The sequence below is a fragment of the Nelumbo nucifera genome, chromosome 1, assembly GCF_055504915.1.
Source record: "Nelumbo nucifera cultivar China Antique chromosome 1, China Antique-T2T, whole genome shotgun sequence".
Taxonomy (NCBI): Eukaryota; Viridiplantae; Streptophyta; class Magnoliopsida; order Proteales; family Nelumbonaceae; genus Nelumbo; species Nelumbo nucifera.
The window spans coordinates 126,344,459-126,361,035 of NC_142649.1; the positions used below are offsets into that span (position 1 = coordinate 126,344,459).

Here is a 16,577-nt window from a genome sequence, read left to right on the forward strand (position 1 = left end):
CCTTCTCAACATAGTCCAGAGAGAGGGAGAGTCCATCCGGGAATATATCAAGCGGTTCAATGATGCATGCATGTAGATACCACGCCCGGACCCTGTAGTGTGCCTTGCAGTAGCCAAGAAGGGCATGACGCCCAAGGAATTCAAGTGGCACATGGTTGTCAACCAGCCGGCGACCATAACTGAATTCCTCAAGCTCGCAGATAGGTTCATAGCCACGGAAGAAGAGATCAACCAGAAGGGCGAGAACGCACCCGAGAAGAGAAAGAGAGAAGGAGAACTTTCCGGCCAAGGAGACAGCCAGAAGAAGAATGACGTAGCTCGGGGGGCAAAGCCGGGTCAGCTGTTTCGACCCCATGTAGCGGACCGAACTGACTATACCCCACTGAACGCTAAGCGGGCCGAAATCCTGAAGGCAATCAAGCTTGCCCCATACGTGTAGTGGCCACCCCGCCTGAGGGGAAATCCTAATGAAAGGAATAAAAAATTATATTGTAGCTTTCACAGAGACCACGGTCATAGTACCGAGAACTGTAAGAATCTCCGCGACGAGATAGAAGAACTCATTCGTCGCGGATATATAAGGAATTTTGTTCAGAATAACAGTAATAATAATAATAAGGCAGGTTGGCAAGGGGAACATGGTAAGGATGCTCCCAAGTCCAGTAGCAAGCCGGCAAAGCAGTCACAGAGGCAGCCCCCAAAAGAGAGGCCAGTACGGGGCACCATCCACATGATAGTTGGAGGTTCGATCGTCGCAGGTTGTACCTCGGCAGCAGCTCGGACGTCAGTTCGCGAAGCTACCAGGGAAGAACAAAATCCTCCAAAATGGCCTAAGACAGAGGAACCGATCTTCTTCATGGAGGACGATGCGCGCGGGGTTCACTACCCCCACGACAACGCGCTTGTCATAAAAGTAAGGATCAATGATTTCGAGGTCAGGCGCGTCCTCGTTGACTCGGGTAGCTTGACGGATATCCTCTTCAAAGCCGCGTTCGACCAGCTTCAGCTGCAAGGAAGTGACTTGAGGTCTGCGAACACTCCCTTGGTGGGCTTCAGTGGGGAAGAAGTCAGGCCCCTCGGGAAAATAGCAGTACCTGTGGAAGTCGGCACAAGGCCCAATGTAGTAAGACTCAACCATGACTTCTTAGTGGTCGCGACCCCCTCCCCGTACAATGCCATAATAGGCCGACTGATCACCCATGTCCTACGGGCAGTGGTCTCCACTTATCATTTGGCGATCAAGTTCCCTACAGACTTCGGAGTGAGGGTAGCACGGGGCGACCAGCTTGAGTTTCGCAAGTGCTATGTCGCCGCCCTCAAGGGAAAGACCAAGGTGAACAACAACCTCAAATTGGAGCGACCTACGGAGCAAGGCGAAGAACGAGCTGCACCCACGGAAGAAACAGTTGCTATTCCGACTTCAGTAGACGACCTAGCTTGGACACTTCAAATCGGTGTTTCAGTCCAAAAACCCCTACGATCCGAACTAGTAAGTTTCCTAGTTCAAAACTTAGATGTTTTTGCATGGTCCGCGGTAGAGATGTCCGGCATAGACCCTAATCTCATAACTCACAAGCTCAATACTGATCCTATAGTTAGGCCCGTTAGACAGAAGAAATGCAACCTAGCCCCGAAGCGATGGAAAGCAGTCGACGAGGAGGTCGTGAAGCTCCTCGCAGCCGACTTCATAAGAGAAGTCCATTACCCGAGCTGGCTAGCCAACCCCGTTCTAGTAAAGAAGGCTAACGGCAAGTTGTTTCATGTGCGTCGACTACACCGACCTGAACAGAGCCTGCCCAAAAGACTGCTTCCCCCTCCCCAGAATCGACCGCCTAGTATATGCGACCTCGAGAAATGAGTTGTTAAGTTTCTTAGACGCCTATTCGGGCTATAACCAGATCAGGATGGACCCGGCGGACGAGGAAAAAATTGCCTTCATAACAGAATTTGGTTTGTATTATTACAAGGTTATGCCCTTCGGATTGAAAAATGTTGGGGCAACCTTTCAAAGGCTTGTAAATAAACTATTTGAGTCATTGATTGGTAGAAAGATAGAGTGTTATGTAGATGACGTGGTTGTCAAAACCCAATTCTCACATGAATTAATGCAAGACTTACATTCTATCTTTCAAATTCTACGACAATTTAACATGAAGTTGAATCCAAACAAGTGTGTTTTCGGTGTTACCTCGAGTAAATTCCTGGGGTACATCGTCAACCAGCGTGGCATTGAGGCCAATCCGGATAAAGTTAAGGCCATCCTAGATATGAGATCACCCCAGAAATTGAAGGAGGTTCAGAGGTTGAACGGCCGCATAGCCGCTCTGAGCCGCTTCATGTCCAAGTCGGCAGATCACTGCCTGCCTTTCTTTAAGACAATTAAAAGCAAAGGGTTCGAGTGGACCCAAGATTGCCAGCTCGCGTTTGACGAGCTCAAGAAATATCTCGCTAGTATACCCATCTTAACTCGGCCCAAAGAGGGCGATGTTTTAGAGTTGTACCCCTCGGCAAGTAACGAAGTAGTCAGCTCGGTACTGATAAAGGAAGTAGATCGGGTCCAACGACCCATCTACTATGTTAGTAAAGTATTGCAAGGAGCAGAGACGAGGTATCCAGACATAGAGAAGCTAGCCTACGCACTGGTCATCGCAGCTCGAAAGATCCGTCTGTACTTCCAAGCTCATATTGTTATCGTCCTCACTGACAAACCTCTGAGGCAAGTCTTACTTAAGCCCGAGGTCTCTGGTTGACTGACTAAGTGGGCCATTGAGCTCAGCGAGTACGACCTCCAATACAAGCTGCGAACTGCTATTAATGCCCAAGCCTTAGCAGATTTCATTGCGGAGTGCACTTTCAGCTCCAAAGTCCCCAGGCCGGTTGAGCACGAGGCCCCCAGTTCGGGTGAGCCCGGAGCTCCCAGGTCAGTTGAGTCCGAGCCCCGTGAGGTAGCAGCCAGTATGGCATTTCTCCTAGTTAGGCCAAGCGCGAACTGGGATGAGGAGCCATGGATCCTTCACGTAGATGGCTCCTCGAACCAGCAGGGCAACAGAGCCGGAATAGTTCTGCACGGCACAAGTGGCACGAAATTGGAGTACGCATTACGCTTCGAGTTCGAGGCATCCAACAACAAAGTGGAATACAAAGCATTGATAGCTGGACTAGCTTTAGCCAGAGAAGTAAAAGTCAAAAACATCGTCATCTGCAGCGATTCCCAGCTCGTAGTCAACCAAGTCACAGGAGATTACGAAGCTCGCAAACCAACTTCCAGTCACACTTCATCAGGCAAATCCTGAGGTCGAAGAACGCTGAGGCCGACGCCCTATCCCAGTTAGCCAGCACCAGCGATATCACCATGAGAACCATGTACATAGAGGACCTGCATCGGCCTAGCATTCTCGGGGGGGCAGAGGAGGTCGCTCCCGTCGTTCAAGTAGAGCCAAGCTGGATTAACCCGCCCGTGAGCTTCCTGCTACACGGGACCCTCCCTACAGATCGCAACGCGGCCAGAAGGGTAGAGCACCAAGTAGCCAAATACGTCATAATAGATGAACGACTGTACCGAAGATCCTACACGCTCCCCTACCTGTGCTGCTTGCAGCCTACCGAAGCCGAGCTCGTACTCTGTGACACTCATGAGGGTCTGTGCAATGGACACTTAGGGGGCAGAGCCCTCGCCCAAAAAGCACTATGACAAGGGTACTATTGGCCAACAATGAAAGCAGATGCCATCGAGCTCGTTAGAAAATGTGACAAATGCTAGAAGCATGCCAATATCCACCATCAGCCCGCTGTCGACCTCAAGTATCTCACCAGCCTGTGGCCTTTCGCACAATAGGGCATCGACATACTTGGACCGTTCTCGCCAGCAACAGGCCAAAGGGAATTCTTAGTAGTAGCAGTGGATTACTTCACCATGTGGGTAGAAGCTGAACCTCTTGTAACAATCACAGCCTGGAACGTCCAAAACTTCTTTTGGAAAAACATTGTGTGCCGCTTCGGGTTACCTCGAGTACTAATTTCTAACAATGGCAAGCAGTTCGAGGACATCAAATTCCAGAACTGGTGTCAAGATATGGGGATACGACAGAATTTCACTTCGGTCGCACACCCTCAAGCAAACGGTCAAGCAAAAGTCACAAACTGAGTCATCCTCTGCGGACTGAAGGCACGTTTGGACCGAGCTAAAGGATTGTGGGCAGGCGAGCTACCCAATGTTCTATGGGCTTACCGAACCACGGAGAAAACTGCCACAAGAGAGACTTCCTTCAATCTCACATACGGCACCGAGGCAGTTATCCCGGCAGAAATCGAAGTACCTACACTGTGACTGGAAGCATACAATGACAAGACAAATGAGGATGAGCTACATACCAACCTTGATCTACTCGACGAAGTAAGGGACCTCGCGTACATCAAGACTGCAGCTTACCAGCAAAGAGTAGCTCGGTACTATAACGCCAAGGTCAAGAAGCAAAACCTCCGCGTCGGTGACCTGGTCCTTCATAAAGTTATGGTACCTGAGCCCGGAGCTGGCAAGCGCAGGTCTAATTAGGAAGGACCTTACCGAGTGAAACGAGTGCTCGAGGAAGGAACACACGAGCTCGAGACCCTCGAAGGGAAATAGGTACCTCGGGCATGGAATATTGTCAACTTAAGACAGTATTACCTGTAACAACTGAGTAGACTACGAGTCACTCCCAGAGCCTAAGGGCCAAAATGCCAAGCTAACATGACCTCGGCGCAATAAGACCCAGTCATCTCCATGGCATAGGCAAACTTCAAGGGCAAACTATAAGTCACCCCCTAGTTTACGGGCTAAAACACCGAGCTAACTGACACCTCAGCATCAAAAAATACTTAGCCACTTCGGTGATGAACACAATATTACCTGTAGCCGCTGAGCAGACCACGGGTCACTCAGAGCCCAAGGACCAAAATGCCGAGCTGATAGGAACCTCGGCAACACATGAAGATCAGCCGCCCCTTTGGCATGGGTGGATAGACTGTAAGTCACCACCACCTAGCTTAAGAGCCAAGAAGCCAAGCTGGTAAGAGACCTCGGCGCCGCACATGACTTAATCGCCTCACTTTGGCTATACATGCATTGAGTGATACATAGCCCACCCTGGCATACGCCAAGAGCGAATATCAGCCGAGTAGATAGGTCGGGCACATGCCTTACTGTGTCCACCTCAACGTATGGGTCTACTTGTAAAAATAATGAACAGTCCAAAAAATAGAAGAAGATTGAGGAAGAAAATTCTTTCATTAATTCTACAATATTCTTTACAAGGATAAAAAAAAGGGGGATCAAGCTCGTAGGCTCAGGGTACAGGGACTGAACTACATTGGAGGCTCATCGCCTTTGCTCGGGACCTCCTCAGGGGCATTAATCGGATCGGTGGCCTCTGCATCATCATCGACGCCCTCGTCCTCAAAGTCCGGATCATCCGTTGACTGACTCACCATGTCATCAGTGATCCGCGAAGTGGTGATGGCGCTTGTATCAAGGTTGGGGTGGGTGTGCCTGATTAACCACCAGTTGAGCTTGAAACCCATGCGGTAGGCCTTGGTCATCACGTCGTCAAACCTCTAAGACTTGACATAGTCAATGACAGCCTGGACCTTGGTCTCCTTGAGGGCATCTTCGAAGATCTCAGTCTTCTCTTTGAGGTCACCTCTGAGGTACTCCACCTCATGCTCCAGCTTTCCTTTCGCTTCCTTGAGGCCCTGCACCTCAAGCTTCAGAGCATCCCAGTCTGCCTTGAGGCGGTCCACCTCAAGCCTCAAGGCCTCTTGGTCAGCCTTGAACCGTTCACTTCGGCCCTCAATTTGTCCTTGTCTCGGGCCAGCTCACTCTTCTCCGCCAACAGTACCTCGCTGAAGCTCTTCTGAGCTGAGGCATCGCTCTGCAAGCAGTGGATCAGACCACGAGCTGCCCTCAGCGTGGTATGGGCTATGTGGGATGACTCCTCAGCTGCCAGAGCCCGTTTCAGGTGCCGATCGGATTGAAAGATCAAGGCGCGCACGACTGAGTTCACCTACAAACAGGAGAACAGTCAAAAAAAAAGAGAGAGAGAGAGAGAAGAGAAGAGGGTCCTTCGCAAGTAACTCACCACCTTGGTATGAGAAGCAGCTCGGGCACCGAGCTGATCAGGAGTGAGATCAGCCCATTTTGTGACCTCCTCCGGGTACGCAGCCTCCTTACTCTTCTAAAGGCTGCACTAGGGGTTTAGAATGCTTTGACCCTCTGGACTCTCCAAGCTAGATACCGACATCTCTGCCGCATGGGTAGATTCCTCAGAAGCTTCAACGGCAACATTAGCAGGACGAACTTCGACTGTAGCCTCTGCAGGGCGAGTCCCAGCGACAGCTTCAGTGGCATCCCTGGCAGCAGTCTCGGCAGGATTAGGGTTGGGCTTTGCCGCCACCTCGGGCCCCTAAGGCGCCAGGTCTCCCTCCAAGTCGATCACCGGGAGAGCGTCGGGGAGCTCGAGCTCTGGAGCCGGGGCCTGTGGAGGCTGGGCCTCGGTAGAGGTCTGCGGAGACTCGACGCGTGCCTTCTTGGATACGCATTTCTTCCTCTTCATCTAGCGGAAGAGCCTCTGACGTTCTATCTTTTCTGCCTCCATGGGACCAGCAGTGAAGCTCAGCATTAGTGACCCTGAAGTAAGTATGCGAATGAAAAAGCCGAAGTAAAGACAAACCTACCCGGGCTCAAGCCGACCAGGATGAGCTTCTCCTCGGCTGTGAAATCCTTATAGTTCATCCCGAGCTAAGCCCACAACTGAAGTGACTTCTTAGTCTTCCCATCAAGGATAACACCAGGGTCTTGAACGGCCACCCTCCAGTCAGTTGGGAAAGGCCACCCCGTACTGCTCTGAACTACGAAGTAGTCCCACTTCCAGGCCAGAACTTTACTCGGGAGCTTGTGCATTAATTTAAAACCCGGGCGGGGAGACAAGTAGTAGGCCCACCTGTGTCTGGGGAGAGCGCCCAAAGCGCTCTTCTTTATTGCCAGGATGGAACAAAGAATATCTAAGTCAAAGTGGAAGGCACGATCGAAGCAAAGGGAAATGGTCCCAACCACGTTCCGTATGGAATTCGGGTGAAGTTGATCCAAGGTAATGTTGAAGTGCGCTGGCACCTCAACGATCAGGGGATTAAGAGGGAGACGGAGTCCGGCGACCAGTTGCTCCATGAAGACCACGATCTCATCAAGATCGTGCTCCCATGGAAAACTATCGATAGGAAGGCTGTAAGAGTGCTCCCTAGGAAGGCGAAACCTCTGTATGAGATCCTGAAGTCTCTCCAGAGTCATAGTGGAAGGGCCGAACTGGTTTGGCACCCGACCTCGGTGGGAGGTGGATGCCAGATGGCCCAAAGCCACCCGTACATCGAACGACTGGGCGGCAGAAGAGGCACCTTGAGCCGAGGTACCCACCTCGGGCTTGTCGATGAAACTGTCTACACTAGACGACATGAAAGCACAGAAAGAAAAGAAAGGGAAGCTCGGGGACTCACCATAGAAAACGCAAACCGAATTGGGGAAATAACTGAACTAGAAAACCTAAGCTAGGAACCTCAGACGCGAACTCAATAATGACGCTGAAGACTTCATGGCGAAGAAATGACCAAGGGTCCCCCACTATTTATAGCCACTGCATCTGGTTATTAACGGTCGAATTGAGATGATCCAACGGCTCTCAAAGAAACAGGCTACGGGTTCCTCGAGGTGAAATTAGTTTAGCGCATTTTTTGGCATCCGCGAAGTCCAAATCGTGTGATGTCCGCGCGTAAACCGAACGTGACCCGGGTTTCTTTTGATTGAGCCAGGAACTGGACCTGTCCAGCTAGGCAAATCGCGTGACAAAGTGGCATGAGTACCGAAGCCAAATCCACCCAACGCATCATGAACTCCCCACACAGGGTCAACACCGCCAGCACAAGGAGTGGGGGGCAATTGATAGAGGGTGATTTGGTCCGACCTCATAGCACGGGTACACGTGGGTATGACCTTGATCAAGCGATGACTCAACGTGACAGCAGCAAGCACAGCTGCAACTCGGTGGGAAGGGCTCACCGACTTTAGTCAAGCAACTCGGCGGGTTAGGCTACTCGCCCGAGAGCCGCCTGGCTTGCACCTTCCTCCCAAGGCTGAGGCGCTCCGAGCTACCTCCGAGCTCGGGCCCCCTGACCTTTTCTAATGACCGAGCTCCTCCTAGTGGATTTTAGGCCACTCTCAAACAGGAACACCCCGATCCGCCTCTAGATACCCTGAGGTAGAGACACCTTGGGCCAGACAGCTCGGTGTAGCTTGCCACAGGCAGCTCGCCACTTGCAGGGTAGCTCGCGGAAGAACAGTTCAACATATCACAGAAAGGTCTCCTGTCCGACCACCATACCTAAAAAACCTGGAGACTGCTGCCACGTCTCTCGTCAGACAGTGTTGTGCCCGCCACCTTTGGAAGGTGTCTTACATCTGACAGGTACGTACCCTACAATGACGGCCCCGCGTGTGCCACCTCAGCCCTAGCTGTAACGGCTGCGGTAGGACGATAGTGGCGGTTATACCTGCCCTGTCAGAGGCAGGTGGGCCTGATTCAACAGAGTTCTGTTATAAGTAGCCCAATGCCAAAGGACAAAGGTAATCTTCGGATACTCGCGCTATATGCACTCTTAGCCCCTTCTACTCTCTTTGCATCTTTCACAGAGCTCTAACTTAAGTGTCAGAGTGTTCCCACCGAGCAAGCCCCCCGGGGATTATTCATCTTCTCCATCTCAGGTACCAGGAGCCACGCAGCTGCCAGATAGGAGTGACCGAATCGCGCACCATCATTAATAAAAAATGAAAAATACAATATAGTTACAAATTGAAAATACAAAATTACATTGTTAGAAAAATAGAAAATAAATTAAATAAAATTAAAACAAAATTTACAATAACTTGAAAAAAAAAATAATTCTATAAAACTAGTCAACTATTGTTCATGAATCATGACATTCATCATCTGCTTCAAGTGAAATATCCGGTGTAGTTTCATGCCCTTCTTTGTCTTGTAATCTATCTTCTGCATCTTGCCAATCCTTAAAGCAGATGCACATCTCTATACTTCCATCGTTCATACAGCTTCTCTTGTCATCCAACACCCCAGTACCTACACTAAAACAAGACTTTGATGGAACTATAGACACCAGAGGGGTTAGTAGATCACGTGCCATGGCAGTGAGAACTGGATAATTTTTTGAATGTTCACTCCACCATGCTAAAATATCAAAGTTATTTGTTCCATCACCTAAACTAGAAAAGATTACTTGTAAATAAAAATTAAGTTTAGTAAATGAACTTGTTATAGAAGTAGCAGATTTCTGCATTCTACTTATTAAATAAAAAAGTTTTTCTCTTCTACTATTGGGTTCAAGATCAAAAGTAGAAGATGTTAGATGTTGTACAAGTTGTAGGATTCTCTCCTACTTCTTCAGATTCATATAAACTGTACATTTCGAATAATAATTTTTTTATTTTTTCTTTTTTATTTCCAATTTCAACATTCATATTTTCACAATATGTTCCAAATAAAATATCTAAACCATCTTTCTTAATCCTAGGATCTAATATTGTAGCTAAGAAATAAAGGGGAGAAATGCTCTTCCAATATTTTTTAAATTTATTTTTCATTATTTCAACGATACATTTAAATTGTGGATTATTTCTTCTTCCTTCTCATGTGTGGGAAAATGTCTGCTTACATGGCCAATACCACCCTTGCTTCAATAACTAAAGTCCTTTCTACATTTTTGGCAAATTGCTCTTTTTCCCTTCCCCTCAACATCCTCTATTTTAAATATTTTCCAAATCGAGCTACTAAACTTGAGGAATTGGTTTTTGGAAGAGCCGACCATTTTTTTTAATTATAAAAAGATAAAATTAATTTATTTGGATTTACCCGGATTGTCGGTTCAAAATCCCAACTTGATTTCAATGGTTAAAGCCTTTTAACGCCTAAGCCTCCCAAATTACTAACTTGAGATACTTAAGTTGGTTGAGCAAGGCAACAAGCCTTCTTCTTGTTGAAACTTCAATAAAGTTGAGAATTAGAGAATTAGACAATCAGCCAATTAGACTATCAAAGTTCACTCAGATTGTAGAGAATGTATGAGAGAGAGAGAGAGAAGAGATTAAGAGTATTGTTGAATGTTGAATTGGTGTGATGAGAAGAATGGTGGAGGATAAGGCTATTTATAGGAATTAAAAATAATTCAATTGCCCAAAATACCCTAAAAACTAGTTATTTTTTAGTTGTTGGGAGGGGTATTTTGGTCATTGTAAAGTTATTTATAACTTTACCTAAAAAGCCCCCCCTAAACTAGTTGTTATATAGTTGTTGGGGGGCATTTGTGTCATTTTTCTCCCCTCTATAAACAAAATACTTAAATACTTAAATACCAAATAGCTATTGGGGGGTATTTATGTAAAAAAACCCCCCAAAAAGCTGAAACTAGCCATTGGGGGGGGGGGGGGGGTGTCCCCAAGGTCCCTAGACCGCTAGACGGCTAGTTTCCAGACGGGCTGAGCACGGCCCGCTACGGTTCCTACGGGCCATGCCATCCAGTGGACTATGAACCCCTGGCACAGCATAGCATGGACCATTGTGCTGTGCTAGTCCAAATTCATGCTGGGCCGCGAGCGGCACGACCAGATTTACACTTATAATTTTAACCCCCATTTTACCCACACATATAAACAATGCTTTTCAATATTATATTATACATTTGAAGGAAGTTTGTCAAATCACCACGTTGTGACACATGGGAATCCATGTGGGTGCACGTATTGAGTGTCACATGGACCCAATGTGCCATTAATAGAAAAAAGGAATATTAATAATGATAATAATGACAATATTAATAAAAAATGATAGTAATAATAATAATAATAATAGTAATAATAAAGAAACACCAAAATTTAATTAATATTATTATAGCATATTATTATTCATATAAAAAAATCAAGAAAACAACACATTTAAGCATATTATTATTCAAATATTTTGACATATTATTATTCACATATTTCAGCATATACAATGTGCAATAAAAATCTAAAAAAAATAGTATAAAAAAATCATATTAATAAAACCACAATCAACATTCTAATTAAAGAAAAAAAAGTATTGCAAAATACTTTTCACATATTTTGCTCAAAATTCAATTTTGAAAAAAAAATATTACAAAAAGAGTAATAATAGATCAAAAACAAGAAAGGAGGATGGTCGACCTGATTTCTCTGATGATTCTACGGTGAGAATGGCGTGAAATCCCCCCCCCCCAAAAAAAAAAAAAAAAAACCCTAGATCTGGTAAGCAACAGTGAGAAAAGTGTTTCAGGTGGTAAATAGTTAAAATAAAAACAAAAATAATCTTGGAAACATGAAAAAAAATGGTTCAAAACATGTAACCGACCTAATCGCCAGTGAGTTTATAGTTGGTTTGGTGGTTGTTGTTCGCTTAGAGACTTAGAGTATAGGTTTCGTCGTTGGTGTGCTTAGGTTTAGCCGAATGAGGAAGATGAGGGTTTTGAGAACATGTGGGGTTAATATTTTACAAAACATTAAAAACATTTAATACTTTACAAAATAAATAACAAGTTATGTAATAATAGTACTAATTATAATTTTATGGATTATTAAACTCAATAAATAATTAATATTTTAAAATTTTATAACAATATTATTTAAATAACTAAATAATATTGTAAATAACTAATTTCAGTTATATCAAATAATAATTATAGAAAATAACTTTTAAAATAACTAATATTTATTAGTAATAATAACATATATTCATTATATATTTATATATACTGAAAATAGTATTTATTGTATTTTTTGATAAATATGTTTTCAAGGATTATTTATAAATCTATTTTTGTTTTGTTATTAAATAAAAAATTGTCAATAATTATTGGAGATTAAACAACTATTAATAAATTTTGGAATCTAATTTATTGTATTTGTTGAAATTTTTAAATTTATTCTTAGTAATGATGTATTTTTTATAATTTATTGATTAATATTTATAAGAGATTAAACTATTATTTGAGATTACATTATTTATTGAATAATTTAATATATTTTCAGTATTTATTGTATTTTTATTAGATATCTATTGTATTTTCATTATAAAATTATTTTTAATAATTGTGTATTTTTGCTATAAATTTTCAATAATTATTAGAGATTAAACTATTTTTATTTATTTGAGATCAGACTATTAACTTAGTTGAAATTTATAAGGATTGGTTCAGTTCGGTTGTAGGCTGTTTCACCAACCAAATCTACCTAGTTAGGTTAGGAGTTTGTCACTCGAAACCGACTGACCATTAGTGAATACCCGCCAACTCGGATTGTATTAGTTTGGGTCTATTTTTAGTTTGGTTTGTTTGTTCAAAAGATTTAAACTTAAAAGTTAAATTTAAAATTAATAAATTATAGTGATATTATTAATAAATAAATTTATGATATAAAATATTTTAGACTAAGAAATATGGGAATTTTTCCCACTTTCCCGTAATAAAAAATTATATTTAAAATATAAAATATTAATATATATCTATGATTAGGTTAGTTCAATTATGGTTGATTTACAAATGGCCAAATTGAAATAGACCTAACTTAGTTGAATTGGAAATTGTTGAACCAAAACCGATCAGAAATAATAGAAAACCGACCAACTTGGATCGAATTCAATCAAATTAATCACTAAAAAGTTAAAATATAAAACAATTATATATTCTTATGTATTTCTATTGTTTAGCTTTCACTTAATAAAGCCCGTCTCCACTAATTTAAATATATGATATATACGTTTGTAGAATATGCCAATATAGTATATATAAGATATAAAATGTTTCATATGAATATATGGAAAACATTCTTTTCAGATATTAAACTGAAAAGAACATAAACTACACTTTATGTTGGCCAAAAGGCCAATATATACACAACTTCTGGGACAGGTCCGGCTGAGCAGACATAGAGTTGCATAGCCTGGGCTCGGCTCACATTACGTGCGGGGTTAGTGCAGATTCGGGCCGGGTCATAAATGATCAACCCTGGTGGTGGTGCCATCTTATTTTACATGTGAATACAATTACTGAAATGTCCCATTTTACTTGTGAATGTACTATTCAAACGCATTTAATTTTCGAGGGCAAATCCGTGAAGATGTATTCTTTTTATTGTAATTTTCATTTTTCAATTATCTTTAGGCTGCAACTTTTTTTTATCTTTTTGACATAGACCATTTCTGCTAAGAATAAGATGTACATTTGAGGCAGGTGGGTCATGTGTCAGACAGTCGGACCATCCAGTCAACCCAGCCCTTTACTCAGAAATAAATGTAAAAACGTAAAATAAAACTTATATTTTAAATATGCTTTCTGACAACAGAAACCTAAAGCAATAAAATAAAATAAAAAAATGTATAAATATGAATTTGTTTTTGAGATTAAATGGTCAGTGGTGGATTAACATTAAGTGCTCAGAATAATTGGACTTAGGCCCCACACTATATTCCAGATATGAGTTATTGTTCCTAATTCAGAGGAGATAATGTATTGTGTGTGGGGTAGGCGTGGGCAAAATTCTCGTGGACAGAAGATCCGGAGTATCAGATTTGTGCTGTAAGACGGATTCGTAAGAGAATGTTGCACCCAACACCCTTACATAGCCACATGCCTAGTCTGAAGATGGCGGTGTGATAATATATAGTGCCTAAATTATTTCTTCAGGAAAATGTGAATGAAATAAATGGCCAGGATTATCTGATCTCTGTATTGTTTAGCACGCACATCAACTTAGGTGGGTCCGTCTTATTCAAAAAATAAAAATCAAGCGGGACTCCTACAGTCCTACTGGGGACAGACCAGATGAATGGAAAGTTGTTTCAATGGAATAGTAGTAATTTTTCTGCGTAAAAAAAGGATTCCAGAATCCTTTCTACGCTTTCTCCGGGTGGGAAGAATTAGAATCCAACTTGCTCTCTGCTTGCATTGAGCTTGCATATGCATAAATGCAATGCAAGCAGAGAGAAGACTCCTCGGTTGTTATACTTCTACATTGTTTTCTCCATCTCGATCCCTCTCTGTGAAACAGAGACTCACAGAGAGAAGAGGACGACCCAGCCATGGCTTCTTCCTCCATTTTTGCTCTCTTCATTTTCTTCATTTTCCTTCTTCACCGCCCCTTTTCCTCCAATGCAAATCTCCACCAAACAAGACTCTTCGTATCAGAACATGTCTCACAGGCAGCACCCACGGAAGTTCCAATCACTCGTTACTTTGAAGTATCCCGGCCCATCCAAGTACCCAGGACAAAACCCTGCTCTGTTCTTGTCCTTCAACATGATTTCGGCAACACATACGGCCAACCACCTGTTCTTGCTCAGTACAATCCCCCGTTGAACTGCCCATCTCAGGATTTCTCCAAAATCGTCCTCGAATGGAATGCAACCTGTAAAGGAAGACAATTTGATCGCATCTTTGGTATGTGGTTGGGTGGAGTTGAGCTTCTCCGGAGTTGCACAGCAGAACCTAGAGGCACTGGAATCGTTTGGTCGGTTAAGAAAGATATCACGAGGTACTCATCATTGCTTAAGAACCCCCAAACACTAGCTGTTCATCTGGCTAATATTGTTGATCAAACGTACACTGGAGTTTACCATGTTAACATAACATTCCACTTTTGGCCTGCGGAGGAACGTCCCCGCTTCCAGAAGCCGAATTGGGCGAGTTCGGTCTATGGGTTTGGCTTCCCAGCAGATTTGATATTGCCCATCTCGCGAAATCTGCCTTTGAATGATGGGTTGTGGTTTCTGGTTCAGAACTCGACGGATGTCCAGTTGAAGGAGTTTAAGATTCCTCAAAATGCCTATAGAGCTATTCTGGAAGTTTATGTTTCTTACCATTCTGATGACGAGTTCTGGTACTCCAATCCTCCTAATGACTACATAACTGCAAATAATCTTACCCAGGTTCCAGGAAATGGACCTTTTCGGGAGGTTGTAGTCAGTATTGATGGTACTGTAGTTGGGGCTGTCTGGCCTTCTACTGTGATATACACCGGAGGGATCAATCCTCTGCTATGGAGACCTATCTCTGGAATTGGTTCTTTTGATCTCCCTTCATATGATATTGATATTACTCCATTCCTAGGAAAAGTTTTGGATGGAAAGCAGCATCAGTTGGGGTTTAGTGTAACAAATGCTCTTAGTGTGTGGTACATAGATGCAAATTTGCACGTATGGTTGGATAAACAAAGTGCTAGAACTAAAGGAAAGTTGATTAAATATGATGTCCAACCTCCAGTGATGACCTTAGTTTCGGACTTCAATGGTTCAAATGGAGATTTTCTTATTACAGCAAGTAGGTCTTTTCTTTTGGCTGGATGGGTGAAGTCTTCTCATGGAAACATCACAACCCAATCACATCAATACTTTGCTTACAGGAACACAATGAAGTTTGGGAACAATGGGAATGAGCAGATTGTGAATCAAACAACAGATGTCAATGCCAGTGTTTATTCTAGGCTCCCTTCTCGTTTATATTTTATGGATTTATCTAGAAGGTTTCCCCTTTATTTGTACACTAACTTTGTGGATCAAGGAAATGGAACCTCGACTTCAGTTTCAAACCTGTCCTTAGGATTCAACCAGCAGTTGTTTTCACATGGCCCATTTGGTTTCTCAAGGGGCAATCTCATAAATCTGCAGGCTGCACAGGGTTCTATGATTGTAAAGGGGAATTTGGTAACTAGTGGTCTGGGAAGTACTCAGCAAGTATATACATATGATGGTAAAGATGGATGCTACTTTAGGAAAGTGAGCAGTAGAAACTATACCATCCTCTATGATCAAATAGAAAGGAGTTGCAAAAGAAAGCTACACCCAAGCTTGTTTCTTGGAGTCAACAAGAGGCCATTTCCCACTCGGAGGAATTTACTTGCATCAGATTTACATGATCAAGAGAAGCAAGTTTAGATCTACCAACCTGGTTGATTATTGGTTGCTCCATTTGAAATGCTCTACTGAAGCTTTGCCAATCAAAATAAATGTTACAGTTGAGATTTTGTATATCTTTATTACTATTTTCTAGTTAATTTTCAAGGATATCTAAGTTTATATTTAGTATTCATTTCAGTCTAGATTGAAAGATACCTACTTTCTTTCCTCTTGTATTGGGGTCTCTTCCCCCTCCTCTCTTTTTAAATAGATTTATTCTTAATTATAAAAAAACATTTTTTAGATTAGATTGTATTCATTTCCTACAAAAAAAGTCAATGACACTTTTCTTAATTGAATAACTGCCCAAAATATTGAACTTCCACTAAGATGTTGTGAGGGGTGAAATCTAAGACTGGCATCTTTTGCAGACTGGCCACTCTCAGACCTGAACCTATGTTCTAAACTTCTAATGTTTGTAACCCTGAGGTTTTATCCTTGCACCAGAAATGGTCCATGGTTCTAGATTGTTGTCTGCATATGAAGGGGACAAATACAGGCACAGAACTGCTGATATGT

General features: G+C 43.1%; 2 pseudogenes; one reads left to right on the forward strand and one right to left on the reverse strand.

The window, feature by feature from the left end:
- Window positions 1–12,903: 12,903 nt before the first annotated feature.
- Window positions 12,904–12,999, reverse strand: LOC148803797 (U2 spliceosomal RNA; annotated as a pseudogene).
- Window positions 13,000–13,934: 935 nt separating this feature from the next.
- LOC104613134 (peptide-N4-(N-acetyl-beta-glucosaminyl)asparagine amidase A pseudogene) lies at window positions 13,935–16,301 on the forward strand (annotated as a pseudogene).
- The last annotated feature ends 276 nt before the right edge of the window (window positions 16,302–16,577 follow it).